This window comes from Pseudophryne corroboree, chromosome 11 (assembly GCF_028390025.1).
Source record: "Pseudophryne corroboree isolate aPseCor3 chromosome 11, aPseCor3.hap2, whole genome shotgun sequence".
In the NCBI taxonomy this organism is placed as follows: Eukaryota; Metazoa; Chordata; class Amphibia; order Anura; family Myobatrachidae; genus Pseudophryne; species Pseudophryne corroboree.
Window position 1 is genome coordinate 309,347,025 of NC_086454.1, and position 16,111 is coordinate 309,363,135.

General features: G+C 50.1%; 1 protein-coding gene across 5 annotated transcripts in view; it reads right to left on the reverse strand.

Moving 5' to 3' along the window:
- WDR59 (WD repeat domain 59) overlaps nt 1-16,111 on the reverse strand; it is a 136,091-nt gene that overhangs the window by 29,049 nt on the left and 90,931 nt on the right. The window lies entirely within an intron of this gene.

A 16,111-nucleotide genomic window follows, 5' to 3' on the forward strand; every position in this document is an offset into this window, starting at 1 on the left:
GAGAGAGAGCCAGGAAGGACTTCTTCCAGTTGATAAGCCAGCATATGTCTGCAGGAAGGCAATGGTCAGTTGAAGATGGTTGTAAAGGAACTTTGGAGAGTGTGCCAGAATAAGCAGGTCATCCAGTTATGGGAGTATTCTGACCCCCTGATGACGAAACTGGGTCACCATAACAGCCATAATTTTAGAGCTGTAGAAAGACAAAAAGTTAGCGCCCGAAATTGGAACTGTTACTGGAGGACAGCAAACTGGAGAAACCATTGATTAGAGTGCGCTATAGGCACATGCAGGTAAGCATCCTGAATGTCCAAAGACATCGCTAGGACAATGAAGTGGAGGGTTTCCATGCGAAACCTTGGCACACGGATAATCTGTTCAGTGACTTGAGATTGAGAATAGGTCGATGAGACACGTTGGGTTTATGAACAAAGAAAAAGGTACAGTAAATAGAGACAGGTATAAACTGACCAGAGAAATTCAGACAGCAGAGCTAGCACAAGTCACATACAATGCAGATAGATATTTATATATATATATATATATATATATATATATATAATAACTATTTATCTATGCATACACAACTGCAATGGGCACTAAAATCAACTACTCAGACCGCAGTGGCTGGTAGGATTTAGCGCTGTATAACCTGGCTCTTGGGAGAAGTATACAGGGAGACTTGTCCCAAAGTTCCCGGAGACCTGCAGCTTCAGCTCTGATTATTAAAATGGCCACTGAGCATCTCTGAGGGAAAGGGAGGAGCAGCTCAGAGGTGGGAAGCCACTGTGGAATTGCGCCCTGAGCAGAGGGAGGAGCTGCCGGGGAAGATTTGACCACCCCTGTGCTGATGTTAACCTCCAGGGACCACTGGTCTCTAACAGACCCCGGCACCAGTATTTAGTTGCCCTGCTGGACTAGTTCCGGATGGACCTGGGCCCACATCAGGACCTCCAGACCATCACCATGACCAGGGGTGAGACTGTACTAAAAGACGCGAGAACCCGTGTTGCCTGTCCCCCTGTTCTCAGGCTGCAGTCTTGGTTCCCATGGAGCCGGCTAGCTGAGCTCTGGGGTACCCACCGGAATCACCAGCATAGTTGAAGGAGCAGCAACACTGTCAAGTTAGTAAAATATGAAAAACAAAAAAATATAAGCTTTGGGCTGCTGAAAAGCAGCCCCACTGTTAAATGGTGCATATGGATCCTGTTGGCGCCAAAACAAAACTGGATAGCCTGAGGCTGGGGGTATGGGGGGGGGGGGGGGGGGTACGGGACCGAAGCATCTGGCTTTAACGGTTTGGTGGCCGGTCCTATCCAGCCATCCGATGTCTTCCTGTGGAGACTATGGACCCTGAAGCAGAAATTAAGTTATATTCAATTCCTAAACTACAAACATGTGTACATACTTATACTGTATATATATTCCAGTCTGTCAGCATTCTTTCAGGTATACCTACTGTGGTACCTCCTTCATATATTCAGGGGTTACCTATTATTTGAGGCTAACCACAGAAAACAGGTGTAAATACGCAATGATAAATGGTTCTCCTAGACCAGGGGTGGGCAATTATTTCAGCTGAGGGTCCACTTGACACTTTCCTGTTAGTATTCGAGGGCCGCACACAAAATAGCCCCCCACGTGCCAAAAATATAGGGCCGTGGCTTCATGTGGAAGGGGCCAAAAAATAAGATTTTAAACCTACCGGTAAATATTTTTCTCGTAGTCCGTAGAGGATGCTGGGACTCCGTAAGGACCATGGGGATAGACGGGCTCCGCAGGAGACATGGGCACTTTAAGAAAGACTTTGGATCTGGGTGTGCACTGGCTCCTCCCTCTATGCCCCTTCTCCAGACCTCAGTTAGAGAAACTGTTTACAGAGGAGACGGACAGTACGAGGAAAGGATTTTAGTTAATCTAAGGGCAAGATTCATACCAGCCACACCAATCACACCGTATAACCTGTGATATACAATCTAGTTAACAGTATGAACAACAACATATCATCGGTCCATAACCGACAAACTATAACATAACCCTTATGAAAGCAATAACTATATACAAGTCTTGCAGAAATAGTCCGCACTTGGACGGGCGCCCAGCATCCTCTACGGACTACGAGAAAAAGATTTACCGGTAGGTTTAAAATCTTATTTTCTCTAACGTCCTAGAGGATGCTGGGACTCCGTAAGGACCATAGGGATTATGCCAAAGCTCCCAAACCGGCGGGAGAGTGCGGATGACTCCGCAGCACCGATTGAGCAAACAGGAGGTCCTCCTCAGCCAGGGTATCAAACTTATAGAACTTTGCAAAGGTGTTTGACCCCGACCAAGTAGCAGAGCTCGGCACAGCTGTAGTGCCGAGACCCCTCGGGCAGCCGCCCAAGACGAGCCCACCTTCCTAGTGGAATGGGTCTTAACCGATTTTGGTAACGGCAATCCTGCCGTAGAATGCGCCTGCTGAATCGTGTTACAGATCCAGCGAGCAATAGTCTGCTTTGAAGCAGGGCCGCCAACCTTGTTGGCTGCATATAGGACAAACAGTGCTTCTGTTTTTCTGATCCTAGCCGTTCTGGCCACGTAAATCTTCAAAGCCCTGACCACATCAAGGGACTCGGAATCCTCCAAGTCCCGTGTAGCCACAGGCACGACAATAGGTTGGTTCATATGAAAGGATGAGACCACCTTAGGTAGGAATTGAGGACGGGTCCGCAATTCCGCTCTATCCATATGGAAAACCAGATAGGGTTTTTTATGTGATAAAGCCGCCAATTCCGAAACTCGCCTAGCCGAAGCCAAGGCTAACAACATGACCACCTTCCAAGTGAGATATTTCAACTCCACTGTTTGAAGTGGTTCAAACCAATGTGACTAAGAACACTTAACACCACGTTAAGGTCCCAAGGCGCCACCGGAGGCACAAAAGGAGGCTGAATATGCAGTACTCCCTTCACAAAAGTCTGTACTTCAGGCAGAGAGGCCAATTCCTTCTGAAAGAAAATGGATAAGGCCGAAATCTGAACTTTAATGGAGCCTAACTTTAGGCCCAAATTCACTCCAGTCTGTAGGAAGTGAAGAAAACGGCCTAGATGGAATTCTTCCGTAGGAGCATTCCTGGCCTCGCACCAAGAAACATATTTTCGCCATATCCGGTGATAATGTTTAGATGTCACGCCCTTCCTAGCCTGTATTAGCGTAGGAATGACCTCATCCGGAATACCTTTTTCCGCTAGGATCCGGCGTTCAACCGCCATGCCGTAAAATGCAGCCGCGGTAAGTCTTAGAACAGACAGGGACCCTGTTGCAACAGGCCCTGTCTTAGAGGAAGAGGCCACCGATCTTCTGTGAGCATTTCCAGCAGATCCGGATACCAGGTCCTTCGTGGCCAATCCGGAACAATGAGTATTGTTCTCACTCCTCTTTTTCTTATTATTCCCAACACCTTGGGTATGAGAGGAAGAGGAGGAAATACATAGACCGACTGGAACACCCACAGTGTTACTAGGGCGTCCACAGCTACCGCCTGAGGATCTCCTGACCTGGCGCAATACCTTTGTAGCTTTTTGTTGAGACAGGACGCCATCATGTCTATTTGGGGCAAACCCCACCGACTTGCAATCTGTGCGAAGACTTCCTGATGAAGTCCCCACTCTCCTGGATGCAGGTCGTGTCGGCTGAGGAAGTCTGCTTCCCAGTTGTCCACTCTCGGAATGAACACTGCTGACAGTGCACTTAAATGATTCTCCGCCCAGCGAAGAATTCTGGTGCCTTCCGCCATCGCCACTCTGCTCCTTGTGCCGCCTTGGCGATTTACATGAGCTACTGCGGTGACGTTGTCCGACTGAATCAGCACCGGTCGGTCGCGAAGTAAGGTCTCCGCTTGACGAAGGGCGTTGAATATGGCCCTCAGTTCCAGGATGTTGATGTGAAGACAAGTCTCTTGACTTGACCAAAGGCCTTGGAAATTTCTTCCCTGTGTGACTGCTCCCCAACCGCGGAGGCTCGCGTCCGTGGTCACCAGGATCCAATCCTGAATGCCGAACCTGCGGCCCTCTAGAAGGTGAGCACTCTGCAGCCACCACAGGAGAGAAACCCTGGCCCTGGGGGGCAGGGTGATCCGCTGATGCATGTGCAGATGTGACCCGGACCATTTGTCCAATAGGTCCCACTGGAAAGTCCTTGCATGGAACCTGCCGAAGGGAATGGCTTCGTATGTCGCCACCATTTTTCCCAGGACTTGAGTGCAATGATGCACTGACACTTGTTTCGGCTTCAACAGGTTCTTCACTAGAGTCATGAGTTCCTGCGCTTTTTCTTCCGGAAAAGAAAAACCCTTTTCTGGTCTGTGTTCAGAATCATGCCCAAGAAGGACAAGCGAGTCGTAGGATCCAGCTGCGACTTTGGAATATTGAGAATCCAGCCGTGTCGCTGTAACACCTTCAGTGAAAGGGATACGCTGTTCTGCAACTTCTCCCGTGATCTCGCTTTTATGAGGAGATCGTCCAAGTACGGGTAATTGTGACACCCTGCTTTTGCAGGAGCACCATCATTTCCGCCATTATCTTGGTGAAAATTCTCGGGGCCGTGGAAAGCCCAAACGGCAATGTCTGAAATTGGTAATGACAATCCTGTATCGTAAATCTCAGGTACGCCTGATGAGGAGGATATATGGGAACATGCAGGTATGCATCCTTTATGTCCAGCGATACCATAAAATCTCCCCCTTCCAGGCTGGCGATGACCGCTCTGAGCGATTCCATCTTGAACTTGAACCGTTTTAAATAAAGGTTCAGGGATTTTAAATACAAAATGGGTCTGACCGAACCGTCCGGTTTTGGGACCACAAACAGAGTTGAGTAGTACCCCTTCCCTCTCTGAAGCAGAGGAACCTCGGCCACCACCTGTTGAAGACACAATTTTTGAATCGCCTGTAACACTATCTCCCTTTCCAGGGGAGAAGCTGGTAGCGCCGATTTGAAAAACCGGCGAGGAGGCACCTCTTCGAATTCCAGCCTGTATCTCCGGGAAACAATTTCCATTGCCCAGGGATCCACCTGTGATTGAACCCAGATGTGGCTAAAAAGTCAAAGACGTGCCCCCACTGGAGCGGACTCCCTCAGGGGAGCCCCAGCGTCATGCGGTGGATTTTGCAGAGGCCGGGGAGGACTTTTGTTCCTGGAAACTAGCTGTGTTGTGCAGCTTTTTTCCTCTGCCCTTACCCCTGACAAGAAAGGACGATCCACGTACTCTTTTGCTTTTATTTGAACGAAAGGACTGCATTTGATAATGAGGCGCTTTCTTAGATTGTGAGGGAACATAAGGCAAAAAATAAGAATTTACTTACCGATAATTCTATTTCTCGTAGTCCGTAGTGGATGCTGGGGACTCCGTCAGGACCATGGGGGATAGCGGCTCCGCAGGAGACAGGGCACAAAAGTAAAAGCTTTAGGATCAGGTGGTGTGCACTGGCTCCTCCCCCTATGACCCTCCTCCAAGCCTCAGTTAGGATACTGTGCCCGGACGAGCGTACACAATAAGGAAGGATTTTGAATCCCGGGTAAGACTCATACCAGCCACACCAATCACACTGTACAACCTGTGATCTGAACCCAGTTAACAGCATGATAACAGCGGAGCCTCTGAAAAGATGGCTCACAACAATAATAACCCGATTTTTGTAACAATAACTATGTACAAGTATTGCAGACAATCCGCACTTGGGATGGGCGCCCAGCATCCACTATGGACTACGAGAAATAGAATTATCGGTAAGTAAATTCTTATTTTCTCTGACGTCCTAAGTGGATGCTGGGGACTCCGTCAGGACCATGGGGATTATACCAAAGCTCCCAAACGGGCGGGAGAGTGCGGATGACTCTGCAGCACCGAGTGAGAGAACTCCAGGTCCTCCTCAGCCAGGGTGTGCCCCTGACCAAGTAGCAGCTCGGCAAAGTTGTAAAGCCGAGACCCCTCGGGCAGCCGCCCAAGATGAGCCCACCTTCCTTGTGGAATGGGCATTTACATATTTTGGCTGTGGCAGGCCTGCCACAGAAAGTGCAAGCTGAATTGTACTACACATCCAACTAGCAATCGTCTGCTTAGAAGCAAGAGCACCCAGTTTGTTGGGTGCATACAGGATAACAGCAAGTCAGTTTTCCTGACTCCAGCCGTCATGGAAACCTATATTTTCAGGGCCCTGACAACATCTAGCAACTTGGAGTCCTCCAAGTCCCTAGTAGCCGCAGGTACCACAATAAGCTGGTTCAGGTGAAACGCTGACACCACCTTAGGGAGAAACTGGGGACGAGTCCGCAGCTCTGCCCTGTCCGAATGGACAATCAGATATGGGCTTTTGTGAGACAAAGCCGCCAATTCTGACACTCGCCTCGCCGAGGCCAGGGCCAACATCATGGTCACTTTCCATGTGAGATATTTCAAATCCACAGATTTGAGCGGTTTAAACCAATGTGATTTGAGGAATCCCAGAACTACGTTGAGATCCCACAGTGCCACTGGAGGCACAAAAGGGGGTTGTATATGCAGTACTCCCTTGACAAACTTCTGGACTTCAGGAACTGAAGCCAATTCTTTCTGGAAGAAAATCGACAGGGCCGAAATTTGAACCTTAATGGACCCCAATTTGAGGCCCATAGACACTCCTGTTTGCAGGAAATGCAGGAATCGACCGAGTTGAAATTTCTTCGTGGGGCCTTCCTGGCCTCACACCACGCAACATATTTTCGCCACATGTGGTGATAATGTTGTGCGGTCACCTCCTTTCTGGCTTTGACCAGGGTAGGAATGACCTCTTCCGGAATGCCTTTTTCCCTTAGGATCCGGCGTTCAACCGCCATGCCGTCAAACGCAGCCGCGGTAAGTCTTGGAACAGACATGGTACTTGCTGAAGCAAGTCCCTTCTTAGCGGCAGAGGCCATGAGTCCTCTGTGAGCATCTCTTGAAGTTCCGGGTACCAAGTCCTTCTTGGCCAATCCGGAGCCACGAGTATAGTTCTTACTCCTCTACGTCTTATAATTCTCAGTACCTTAGGTATGAGAAGCAGAGGAGGGAACACATACACCGACTGGTACACCCACGGTGTTACCAGAACGTCCACAGCTATTGCCTGAGGGTCTCTTGACCTGGCGCAATACCTGTCCAGTTTTTTGTTCAGGCGGGACGCCATCATGTCCACCTTTGGTCTTTCCCAACGGTTCACAATCATGTGGAAGACTTCCCGATGAAGTCCCCACTCTCCCGGGTGGAGGTCGTGCTGAGGAAGTCTGCTTCCCAGTTGTCCACTCCCGGAATGAACACTGCTGACAGTGCTATCACATGATTTTCCGCCCAGCGAAGAATCCTTGCAGTTTCTGCCATTGCCCTCCTGCTTCTTGTGCCGCCCTGTCTGTTTACGTGGGCGACTGCCGTGATGTTGTCTCACTGGATCAATACCGGTTGACCTTGAAGCAGAGGTCTTGCTAAGCTTAGAGCATTGTAAATTTCTCTTAGCTCCAGTATATTTATGTGGAGAGAAGTCTCCAGACTTGATCACACTCCCTGGAAATTTTTTCCTTGTGTGACTGCTCCCCAGCCTTTCAGGCTGGCATCCGTGGTCACCAGGACCCAGTCCTGAATGCCGAATCTGTGGCCCTTTAGTAGATGAGCACTCTGCAGCCACCACAGAAGAGACACCCTTGTCCTTGGAGACAGGGTTATCCGCTGATGCATCTGAAGATGCGATCCGGACCATTTTTCCAGCAGATCCCACTGAAAAATTCTTGCGTGAAATCTGCCGAATGGAATCGCTTCGTAAGAAGCCACCATTTTTCCCAGGACCCTTGTGCAATGATGCACTGACACTTTTCCTGGTTTTAGGAGGTTCCTGACTAGCTCGGATAACTCCCTGGCTTTCTCCTCCGGGAGAAACACCTTTTTCTGGACTGTGTCCAGAATCATCCCTAGGAACAGCAGACGTGTCGACGGAGACAGCTGCGATTTTGGAATATTTAGAATCCACCCGTGCTGTCGTAGAACTACTTGAGATAGTGCTACTCCGACCTCCAACTGTTCTCTGGACCTTGCCCTTATCAGGAGATCGTCCAAGTAAGGGATAATTAAGACGCCTTTTCTTTGAAGAAGAATCATCATTTCGGCCATTACCTTGGTAAAGACCCGGGGTGCCGTGGACAATCCAAACGGCAGCGTCTGAAACTGATAGTGACAGTTTTGTACCACGAACCTGAGGTACCCTTGGTGAGAAGGGCAAATTGGGACATGGAGGTAAGCATCCTTGATGTCCAGGGACACCATATAGTCCCCTTCTTCCTGGTTCGCTATCACTGCTCTGAGTGACTCCATCTTGATTTGAACCTTTGTATGTAAGTGTTCAAATATTTCAGATTTAGAATAGGTCTCACCGAGCCGTCTGGCTTCAGTACCACAATATAGTGTGGAATAATACCCCTTTCCTTGTTGTAGGAGGGGTACTTTGATTATCACCTGCTGGGAATACAGCTTGTGAATTGTTTCCACTACTGCCTCCCTGTCGGAGGGAGACGTTGGTAAAGCAGACTTCAGGAACCTGCGAGGGGGAGACGTCTCGAATTTCCAATCTGTACCCCTGGGATACTACTTGTAGGATCCAGGGGTCCACTTGCGAGTGAGCCCACTGCGCGCTGAAACTCTTGAGACGACCCCCCACCGCACCTGAGTCCGCTTGTACGGCCCCAGCGTCATGCTGAGGACTTGGCAAAAGCGGTGGAGGGCTTCTGTTCCTGGGAATGGGCTGCCTGCTGCAGTCTTCTTCCCTTTCCTCTATCCCTGGGCAGATATGACTGGCCTTTTGCCTGCTTGCCCTTATGGGGACGAAAGGACTGAGGCTGAAAAGACGGTGTCTTTTTCTGCTGAGATGTGACTTGGGGTAAAAAAGGTGGATTTTCCAGCTGTTGCCGTGGCCACCAGGTCCGATGGACCGACCCCAAATAACTCCTCCCCTTTATACGGCAATACTTCCATGTGCCGTTTGGAATCTGCATCACCTGACCACTGTCGTGTCCATAAACATCTTCTGGCAGATATGGACATCGCACTTACTCTTGATGCCAGAGTGCAAATATCCCTCTGTGCATCTCGCATATATAGAAATGCATCCTTTAAATGCTCTATAGTCAATAAAATACTGTCCCTGTCAAGGGTATCAATATTTTCAGTCAGGGAATCCGACCAAGCCACCCCAGCGCTGCACATCCAGGCTGAGGCGATCGCTGGTCGCAGTATAACACCAGTATGTGTGTATATACTTTTTAGGATATTTTCCAGCCTCCTATCAGCTGGCTCCTTGAGGGCGGCCGTATCTGGAGACGGTAACGCCACTTGTTTTGATAAGCGTGTGAGCGCCTTATCCACCCTAAGGGGTGTTTCCCAACGCGCCCTAACTTCTGGCGGGAAAGGGTATAACGCCAATAATTTTCTATCGGGGGAAACCCACGCATCATCACACACTTCATTTAATTTATCTGATTCAGGAAAAACTACAGGTAGTTTTTTCACACCCCACATAATACCCTCTTTTGTGGTACTTGTAGTATCAGAAATATGTAACACCTCCTTCATTGCCCTTAACATGTAACGTGTGGCCCAAATGGAAAATACGTTTGTTTCTTCACCGTCGACACTGGAGTCAGTGTCCGTGTCTGTGTCGACCGACTGAGGTAAATGGGCGTTTTAAAGCCCCTGACGGTGTTTGAGACGCCTGGACAGGTACTAATTGGTTTGCCGGCCGTCTCATGTCGTCAACCGACCTTGCAGCGTGTTGACATTATCACGTAATTCCCTAAATAAGCCATCCATTCCGGTGTCGACTCCCTAGAGAGTGACATCACCATTACAGGCAATTGCTCCGCCTCCTCACCAACATCGTCCTCATACATGTCGACACACACGTACCGACACACAGCACACACACAGGGAATGCTCTGATAGAGGACAGGACCCCACTAGCCCTTTGGGGAGACAGAGGGAGAGTTTGCCAGCACACACCAAAACGCTATATTATACAGGGACAACCTTATATAAGTGTTTTCCCTTATAGCATCTTAATATATAATAATATCGCCAAATAAGTGCCCCCCCTCTCTGTTTTAACCCTGTTTCTGTAGTGCAGTGCAGGGGAGAGCCTGGGAGCCTTCCTAGCAGCGGAGCTGTGTAGGAAAATGGCGCTGTGTGCTGAGGAGAATAGGCCCCGCCCCCTTTTCGGCTTCTTCTCCCGTTTTTCTGACAACCTGGCAGGGGTTAAATACATCCATATAGCCCCAGGGGCTATATGTGATGTATTTTTAGCCAGCATAGGTACTTTCATTGCTGCCCAGGGCGCCCCCCCAAGCGCCCTGCACCCTCAGTGACCGTTGGTGTGAAGTGTGCTGAGAGCAATGGCGCACAGCTGCAGTGCTGTGCGCTACCTCATGAAGATTGAGAAGTCTTCAGCCGCCGATTTCTGGACCTCTTCTCTCTTCAGCATCTGCAAGGGGGTCGGCGGCGCGGCTCCGGTGACCCATCCAGGCTGTACCTGTGATCGTCCCTCTGGAGCTAGTGTCCAGTAGCCTAAGAAGCCAATCCATCCTGCACGCAGGTGAGTTCACTTCTTCTCCCCTAAGTCCCTCGTTGCAGTGAGCCTGTTGCCAGCAGGACTCACTGAAAATAAAAAACCTAACAAAACTTTTACTCTAAGCAGCTCTTTAGGAGAGCCACCTAGATTGCACCCTTCTCGGCCGGGCACAAAAACCCAACTGAGGCTTGGAGGAGGGTCATAGGGGGAGGAGCCAGTGCACACCACCTGATCCTAAAGCTTTTACTTTTGTGCCCTGTCTCCTGCGGAGCCGCTATCCCCCATGGTCCTGACGGAGTCCCCAGCATCCACTTAGGACGTCAGAGAAAATTCGATTTACCTGCCGTAGCTGTGGAGACGAGGTCCGAGAGGCCCTCTCCAAACAATTCCTCACCCTTGTACGGCAAAAACTCCATATGCCTCTTTGAGTCGGCATTCCCCGTCCACTGTCGGGTCCATAAGACTCGCCTAGCAGAAATGGACATAACGTTTATTCTGGAACCCAGTAAACTGTCTCTTTGAGCATCCCTCATATATAAGACAGCATCTTTTATATGCCCTAGGGTCATTAAAATGGTATCCTTATCAAGGGTCTCAATATCCGCTGATAAAGAATCTGTCCATGTAAATGGACTTCAAGGTAACCTCCTGCTTGCAGTCAGCAGGATCCTTGAGGGTAGCCGTATCTTGGGACGGGAGCGCTATCTTTTTTGATAAGCGTGTCAAAGCTTTGTCTACCCTAGGGGAGGATTCCCACCGTATTCTGTCCCGTGACGGGAAAGGATACGCTGTTAGAATCCTTTTGGGAATCTGCAGTTTTTTGTCTGGAGTTTCCCACGCTTTTTCGCATAATTCGTTCAGCTCATGTGAGGAGGGAAAGGTGACCTCAGGTTTCTTTCCCTTGTACATGTGTACCCTTGTGTCAGGGACAGGGGGTTCCTCAGTAATATGCAAAACATCTTTAATTGCGATAATCATATATCGAATACATTTAGCCACCTTGGCTGCAATTTTGCCTCATCGTAGTCGACACTGGAGTCTGAATCCGTGTCGGTATCTGTGTCAACTATTTGGGATAGTGGGCGCTTCTGAGACCCCGAAGGTCCCGGCGACATAGGGACAGACATGGCTTGACTCCCTGACTGTACCCTAGCTTCAGCTTTGTCTAATCTTTTGTGCAATAAATTAACATTAGCACTTAAAACATTCCACATATCCATCCAGTCAGGTGTCGGCGCTGCCGACGGAGACCTAATATTCATACACTCCCCCTCCTCCTTAGGTGAGCCTTCAACCTCAGACATGTCGACACACGCGTACCGACACACCACACACACACAGGGAAGCTCTTTTCTGAAGACAGGTTCCCCACCAGGCCCTTTGGAGAGACAGAGAGAGAGTATGCCAGCACACACCCCAGCGCTATATGACCCAGGAAAAAACACAGAATGTTTACCCAGTAGCGCTTATGTATAATATATATGCGCCAATTATGTGCCCCCCCTCTACTTTAAAACCCTCTTTTACCGTGTGTCAAGCAGGGGAGAGTCCGGGGAGCTTCCTCTCAGCGGTGCTGTGGAGAAAAAATGGAGCTGGTGAGTGCTGAGGGAGAAGCCCCGCCCCCTCGGCGGCGGGCATCTGTCCCGCTCAAATTTACTAATAACATGGCGGGGGCTCTTTTTATACATGTACAGTGCCCAGCTGTACATGTATATATGTGTATTTGCCACCTGAGGTGTTTATTGCTGCCCAGGGCGCCCCCCCTGCGCCCTGCAACCTTACAGTGACCGAAGTGTGTGAGGTGAATGGGAGCAATGGCGCACCGCTTCACTGCTGTGCGTTACCTCTTATGAAGATCATGTCTTCTGCCGCCTCTGAAGTCTTTTCCTCACATACTCACCCGGCTTCTTTCTTCCGGCTCTGCGAGGAGGACGGCGGCGCGGCTCTGGGACGGACGGCGAGGGTGAGACCTGCGTACCGATCCCTCTGGAGCTAATGGTGTCCAGTAGCCTAAGAAACAGAGCCCTGAAACTCAGAGAAGTAGGTCTGTTTCTCTCTCCTCAGTCCCTCGATGCAGGGAGTCTGTTGCCAGCAGAGCTCCCTGAAAATAAAAAACCTAACTAAAATACTTTCTTTTACAGGAAACTCAGGAGAGCTCCCTGAAAGCACCCAGTCTCCACTGGGCACAGTATCAAACTGAGGTCTGGAGGAGGGGCATAGAGGGAGGAGCCAGTGCACACCCAGATCCAAAGTCTTTCTTAAAGTGCCCATGTCTCCTGCGGAGCCCGTCTATCCCCATGGTCCTTACGGAGTCCCAGCATCCTCTAGGACGTTAGAGAAAATAAGACTGATTCATAGGCTGCACGATAGTCTCCATTATTCAAACTATGCCACACAGTAGCGCCACTTACACATATTACACCAGGTAGAGCCCCTTTTACACTCATTACAGTAGGTAGAGCTCCCTTTTACACAGTATGGAAGGTAGAGTCCCCCTTTTTTACAGCAGGTAGAGTCCCATTTTACACATTACAGCAGGTAGAGTCCCCTTTTACACATTAACATTTTATTTGGGATAATCATTGCGCAGCAAGCAAATTATCCAGTGTCTTATGGCCCCTGAGGAAAGGTGTGACACAGTGACAAAACACGGGGGTGTGATACAGTGGCAGAACACGGTGGGGGTGACACAGTAACAGAACATGAGGGGGGGGGAGGGGGTGACACAGTGACAGAACACGGCGGGGGTGACACGGTGACAGAACACGGCGGGGGTGACTCAGTGACAGAACACGGTGGGGGTGACACAGTAACAGAACATGGGGGGGGTGACAGTGACAGAACACGGCGGGGGTGACACAGTGACAGAACACGGCGGGGGTGACACAGTGACAGAACACGGCGGGGGTGACACAGTGACAGAACACGGTGGGGGTGACACAGTAACAGAACATGGGGGGGGGTGACACAGTGACAGGACACGGCGGGGGTGACTCAGTGACAGAACAAGATGGGGGTGACATAGTGACAGAACACGGTGGGGGTGACGGTGACAGAACACGGTGGGGGTGACACAGACAGAACACCGGGGGGGGGGGGGGGGGAGTGACACAGTGACAGAACATGGGGGTGACACAGAGACAGAACACGGGGACACACACACAGTGACAGAGCACGGGGGGTGACACAGTAACAGAACATGGTGGGAGTGACACAGTAACAGAACATGGGGGGGGGGGGTGACACAGTGACAGAACACGGCGGGGGTGACACAGTGACAGAACACGGTGGGGGTGACACAGTAACAGAACATGGGGGGGGGGGTGACACAGTGACAGAACACGGCGGGGGTGACTCAGTGACAGAACAAGATGGGGGTGACATAGTGACAGAACACGGTGGGGGTGACAGTGACAGAACACGGTGGGGGTGACACAGACAGAACACCGGGGGGGGGGGGGGAGTGACACAGTGACAGAACATGGGGGTGACACAGAGACAGAACACGGGGACACACACACACACACACAGTGACAGAGCACGGGGGGTGACACAGTGACAGAACATGGTGGGAGTGACACAGTGACAGAACACACGGGTGTGACGCAGTGACAGAACACGGGGGTGTGACACAGTGACAGAACAAGGGAGGGGGGGCGGGGACGACGACTCAGTGACAGAACACAAGGGGGGGTGGGTTGGTGCAGCGAGAGCTAAAGATCTCCCCTCCAACCTAAAAACAGTCTGACGCCACTGCCCGCACACACAAACATACACACACTCTCACATATACACACACACACACACACACACACACACACACACACACTATCTTTCTCTCATTCATTTTTTCCATTAACGTACTGATCTGTCTATCTGGCTGGCTGGCAGTGGCAGGAAGGATGGATCTATAGCAGTCTGGCTGCTGTCCCGTGTAGCCCCTCCCCCTGAGGTCCTGTGTAGCTCCGCCCCCTTTTCGGCTGAACACTGCCGTTGTCACTGGGTACTCTGGAGGCGGGAGGAGGAGACTACAACGCAGGCGCCATGCAGCAGCAGCAGGGGAGACAGGCGCCGGCAGCTTGCAGGTACTGCAGAGCAACGACAAGCAGCTCAGCCGGTCGGGCCGCTTATCATTGCGCGCTGGTGAGAGGTAGTGGGCCGGGCAGTATCAGTTTGAAGGCCGCATTCAGCCCGCTGGCCGTATTTTGCCCACCCCTAATTTAGACTGTAATGATAATTTTATAGTTCGACAGCAGGAGCGCAGGTTTAAAGTCTTAAATTAACTTCAAATTTAGTCAACTTTTATCAGCCTGATTCCTTACTAGAGACACCAGCATGAAACGTGTGTAATTTCTATGCTTTAGCCAGGATACAGTGTATCTGTACAGACCTTTGTGTCCGATTTAATGGTGTCATTATTGCGATATATAAATGACCATAATGGAGCTATTTGCATCTCCCTTAGCCTCACTGAGACTCTGCTGTGTGAGACAGGTGGCAGCATTATCACTAATGCCCTGGGAAACTAAGGGGGGGGGGGTTTAATTAGTGCCCAAGGCTGCGAGGTGCCAGCGCTGCAACAGTCTCTCCGGCACCTTACGATCACTAATGTTGGAGATTGTGCAGGTACACAGGAACATCTGGGTTGATGGGTTACCATAACTAGTGAGATGTGTACTGACACTGACAGAACTGCCCTGTTACTGGGAACCCATCACCTGGTATCACGGTCTCCCTAGTGTCAGATATGTAAAACGTTACGCTAAGAACTTTCTCATTTATGGCCTGATTCTGGATGCTATAGCGTCTGTGACTTTTTACATATACCAATACATGCCCTCCCCTGTGTACGTCTGAATGTGCAACTACTCAAACGCCCACTTTGAGCATTTGAAGATGCTATAATCCCGCCACCAGCCGCCTCACCATGGAAACTTATGCCGCCCCATGCTAGGTGCAGACTATACATCAGGGTATGGCCTCCTAGGCGAGCAATTATGCATCTGAGTTCGTAACCACTTCAGCGACACGCCCATAAGACGGACCAACTGTGACTCTGTGCACATGGACTCTGGAGGCACTTGCAATAGGAACATAATTGCTCAATTAAGTGCAACATTTTGTCCAACTCAGCATAGGGCGCTTTGTGTTTAGAGCAATGGCACACTTATGAATGTGGAACAATAAAAAAAAGTTGTGTACCACTGCTCTAATGCTCAGCAAGTTGGCGTCGGACCCTTTCGGGGAACAATGCAAGACCTAACTACAGGTAAGAGATGACTGCTGTGCAAGACACTTCTAGGAGCACAGTGGACCACACATTCAACAATTACACATCATTAAATGGAAAGGGTTGGTTCCCCTCCAAAGTTTTAGTAGAAAACCCTCTTCACCCTCTAAGAAAGCTAGTCCTCCCGTTGTCCAATCGGGTGGCCTGACCTCTGTTTTTCGAAAAATGAACCTGTGCCACACACATAAATTGGGTACATGTTCTTTAATATAAGTATCTGAGCA